We start from the raw sequence: 5,155 nt of genomic DNA, 5'->3' as shown, positions 1-5,155 counted from the left end.
ATAGAGCAGAAACTCAATAACTATTGATTGATGTTAAATAGAGGCAGCATGGTACAGTGGAAAGGGAATGGGACTTGGAGTCAGAGGACCACAGTAGGCTTAAATCTCAGCTCCACACTACTTACTTTGTAACCTTTGGGTGAGTTCCTTAACCACTTTGGGCTGCAATTTCCTCATCTGTAAAATGAAAGGACTAAATGTGTTTACTTCTAAGTCCTTTTCAGCTTTAAATTTATGAGTCTTTGAGCTTGATAACTATACAATGCTGATCTTAAATAATGATTTTTGTCAACCCCCCAAAATAGGATTTCAGAGGAGAAAAGGACATTAATGAAAACTAATGCAACTTTCTTATTTTATAGTGTAGGAAGCTGAGTCCCAGAAATATTATGTGGCTTCCCAGGAGTTGCATACCAAGTTGGTAGAACAGCCATGTTCATACTGCTTCTCTGCCCATGATACTTACTACAAGATCATAATTTTTTTCTTACTGGGATGGGATGTCTTTCTGTTTTTGAAGACCTGGCTCCTTTATATCCTTCCAGTCTCCTCACATGAGAAGTATGAGTAATACTACCCTTCTTTCTATTCTTTACACGCTACAGTCCATCTCCTAACTACATGCCTTTTCACAGAGAAATGAGAATCCAAAGAAATGTGTGCAATTCTATCCTGTCATTATCATTAGTTATCAGTGTTCCATTCACTCCAATCAGAGGATCATCTCTTACTTAATTCTTTCTTTTTTTTAGCCAACCTATACTTCATCAGTCAACAAGTATTTCCTAAAGAATTACTATGTGCCAATCACTGTGTTAAGGACTGGGCATACAAAGAAACGCAAAACAGTCTCTGTTCTCCAAGAGTACATATTAAGAGCATAGAATGTAGACAGTACCTACTGAGTGTATGGAAGTAACCTGAGAAAAAGAAAGCATTGGCTGCTGGGGATGAGGGAGGATGTTCACAAGAAAGTCCTTCTGTGAAAGTGTCATTTGACCTGCATCAATGGAAGCCAGAGAAACTAAGAAGGAGAGGTAAGGTGTAGATCTGGACTATGGAGGACAAGGAACTTCAAATAAAACAGTGTAACTAGGTGACAAAGTAAAGGGGAATAATCAATCAAGCACTCATTAAGCACTTTCTATGTCACAGGCAGTGTGCTGAACACTGGGGGATACAAATAAAATCGAAAGCAATGACCTACCTTCAAGGAGTTTACATTCTAATTGGAAAGAAAACATGCAAAAAAATTAATTATATACAAGAACTATACAGAGTAAATGGTAAGTAACTGCAGAGGGCAAATACTGGGTAAAGCATGGGAGGGATATGAGGAAATGCCTCTTACAAAAAGTTGGCTGAGTCTTGAAGGATGCTAGCTAAATCAGAAGGTGAAGTTGAGGAGGGGGAGCACTCTTGTCATATGGGACTGGTGGCAGACTCCTTGCCTCTTTCCTGAGGGTCTGCTTTGCTGAATTAAAAACAAACAAATTAACAAAAAACAAATCTTATATGAAGAATGTTTGAACACTAGTTAATGAATCATTTAACCACAGCAATTCATTATCCCACATACTAAGACCAAGGAGGGATTATGAACTGGGTTGGTATAGCACTGATGAAATAATGGATTCTTTAAGTATTATATTAAGTGCAAAGGGAAAATTGGTCTTTGAGAAATTATATTTATTATTACTATGTTCTTATATCAAAACATGTCAAAAGTTATTGGTTAACTCCAAGCTTACAGGCAATGAGAACTAATTCAACAGTTTTGGTTGTTCATTCAGTTGTTTTAAATAAGTTCAGGTTAATTTCAGAGTGATTTACCTTTTTTCCCAGTAATGAAGGGAATTCTTCTACCCTGACAGTATTTATTTTTTTCTTGTTATTTATTTATTCAATATTTTTAGCTTTCAGCATTAATTTTCACAAGAGTTTGAATTACAAATTTTCTGCCCATTTCTACCCTCCCCCCACTCCAAGATGGCATATATTCTGATTGCTCTGTTCCCCAGTCAACGCTCCCTTCTGTCACCCCACTCCCCCCATCCCCTTTTCCCTTACTTTCCTGTAGAGCAAGATAGATTTTTATGCCCCATTGCCTGTATATCTTACTTCCTAGTTGCATGCAAAAACCTTTTTTGAACATCTGCTTTTAAAACTTTGAGTGACAAATTCTCTCCCCTCTTCCCTCCCTACCCACCCTCCCTAAGAAGGCAAGCAATTCAACATAGGCCACATGTGTATCATTATGCAAAACCCTTCCACAATACTCATGTTGTGAAAGACTTCCTATCCTGTCCCCCTTTATCCAAATTTTTGCCTTGACACTGTCCCTTTTCAAGAGTGTTTGCTTTTGATTACCTCCTCCCCCATCTGCCTTCCCTTCTGTCGTCCCGCCTTTTTTATTGCCTTCCTCCTTCTTTCCTGTGGGGTAAGAAACTCATTTAAGTGTGTACGTTATTCCCTCCTCAGGTCAATTCTGATGAGAGCAAGATTCACTCATTCCCCTCACCTGCCCCCTCTTCCCTTCCAACAGAACTTCTTTTTCTTCCCACTTTATGTGAGATGGTCTACCCCATTTTATCTCTCCCTTCCTCCTTCTCTTAATATATTCCTCTCTCACCCATTAATTTTATTTTATTTTTTAGATTTCATCACTTCATATTCAACTCACCCTGTGCCCTCTGTCTATATATATATATATATATATATATATATATACACATATGTATATATACATATACATATATATATATATATATATATATATATATATATATATATATGTATATTCTCTTCAACTACCCTACTACTGAGAAAGGTCTCATGAATTACACACATCACCTTTCCTTATAGGAATGTAAACAAAACAGTTCAACTTTAATAAGTCCCCTGTGATTTCTCTTTCTTGATTACTTTTTCATGCTTCTCTTGATTCTTGTGTTTGAAAGTCAACTTTTCTATTCAGCTCTGGTCTTTTCACTGAGAAAGCTGGAAAGTCCTTTATTTTATTGAAAATACATATTTTGCCTTGGAACATGACACTCAGTTTTGCTGAGTAGGTGATTCTTGGTTTTAATCTTAGATCCATTGACCTCCAGAACATCATATTCCAAGCCCTTCAATCCCTTAATGTAGAAGCTGATAGATCTTGTGTTATTCTGTTTGTATTTCCACAATACTCCAATTCTTTCTTTCTGGATGTTTATAGTATTTTCTCCTTGATCTGGGAGCTCTGGAATTTGGCGACAATATTCCTAAGAGTTTTCTTTTGGGGATCTTTTTCAGGAGGTGATCAGTGGATTCTTTTGATTTTTATTTTAGCCTCTAGATCTAGAAAAGCAGGGTGGTTCTCCTTGATAATTTCTTGAATTTCTTTTTTTGATCATGGCTTTCAGGTAGTCCAATAATTTTTAAATTTTCTCTCCTGAATCTTTTGTCCAGGTCAGTGGTTTTTCCAATAAAATATTTCACATTGTCTTCCATTTTTTCATTCCTTTGGTTCTGTTTTATAATATCTTGATTTCTCATCAAGTCACTAGCTTTCACTTGCTCCAATCTAATTTTTAAGGTAGTATTTTCATCAGTGGTCTTTTGGACCTTCTTTTACATTTGGCTAATTCTGCCTTTCAAGGCATTCTTCTCCTCATTGGCCTTTTGGAGCTCTTTTGCCATTTGAGTTAGTCTATTTTTTAAGGTGTTGTTTTCTTCAGTATTTTTTGGTCTCCTTTAGCAAGTCATTGACTTCTTTTTCATGTTTTTCCTGCATCACTCTCATTTCTCATCCCAATTTTTGCTCTACTTCTCTAACTTGTTGTTCCCAATCGTTTTTGAGCTCTTCCATGGCCTGAGACCAGCTCATGTTTTTCTTGGAGGCTTTTGATGTAGGCTCTTTGATTTTGTTGATTGCTTCTGGCTGTATGTTTTCATCTTCTTTGTCACCAAAGAAAGATTCCAAAATCTGAGTCTGAATCTGTGTCTGTTTTCACTGCCTGGCCATGTTCCCAGCCAACTTACTTGACCCTTGAGTCTCCTCTGCAAGAACTGCCAACCTGGACCATGACTCAGATTTTAAGCAGGCTCTGCACTCCTGCTCTGATCTGCCCTCTGATCTGCCACTTGATTCTTCCCACCAGGTGGGCCTGGGGCTGGAAGCAACTGCAGCTGTAATTCTGTCCTGAGAACTGCACCACCTCCACTGTCAACTGGGAAGTGGCCGAACCAGGAACTCCTTTCACTCCCCGCAGCTTTTCCCACTAACCTTCTCTGTTGTCTTTAGTGTTTGTGGGTTGAAAAGTCTGGTAATTGCCACAGCTCACTGATTCAGGGTGCAAGGCCCTGTTGCACCGAGCTCCCAGTCTGGTTGGTCCTGGCACTGGGCTCTGCTCTCCTCTGCTCCCAGCTCCATGTTATAGACCTTACCCAGCGACCATCCAGGCTGTCCTGGGTTGGAGCCCTGCTTCCCTCTGCTATTCCATGGGTTCTGCAGCTCTAGAATTTGATCAGAGTCATTTTTTATAGGTTTTGGAGGGACCTGGGGGGACCTAGCGCAAGTCCCTGCTTTCCAGCCGCCATCTTGGCTCCGCCCCCTCATCTCCACTATTTATTTTTTGAAAGCTTTGAAGGACATAGTTTTTAAATCTTATTTTGCTATACTGAAAAAAAATTAAGTTGCTAAACATTGACTTCTGGGGCAATCAAGACTCTAACAGTGTTAACTTGCTTTTTTTAATCATTTTTATTAATTTCTGTATTCCTAATATTAATAACAATGTTTTAAAACTTTAGATAGTTACATATTTTATTTTAATTGATCCTCATAAATCCTGTAATATTATTTGTATTGTGATAATTATAATTTTAAACTATATTGTTTGATGTTGTAGTTATAAATGATTGTTGTTTTTCAGTTTTTTCAGTCTTGTCCAACTTTTCATGACCCCATTTGGTGTTTTCTTGGCAGAAAGACTGGAATGCTTTGCCATTTCCTTCTCCAGATCATTTTACAGATGATGAAACTAAGGCAAATAGTGTTAAGTGATTTTCCCAGGGTCACACAGTTAGTAAGTGTCTGAGGCTAGATTTGAATTCAGGGCTTCCTGACTCCAGACTCAGTGATCTGTCTACTGGATCAACTAATTGCCTA

This window comes from Trichosurus vulpecula, chromosome 9 (assembly GCF_011100635.1).
Source record: "Trichosurus vulpecula isolate mTriVul1 chromosome 9, mTriVul1.pri, whole genome shotgun sequence".
NCBI classification, from domain to species: domain Eukaryota; kingdom Metazoa; phylum Chordata; class Mammalia; order Diprotodontia; family Phalangeridae; genus Trichosurus; species Trichosurus vulpecula.
The sequence above is the reverse complement of the archived record's forward strand: the minus strand, read 5'-3'. Positions refer to the sequence as shown.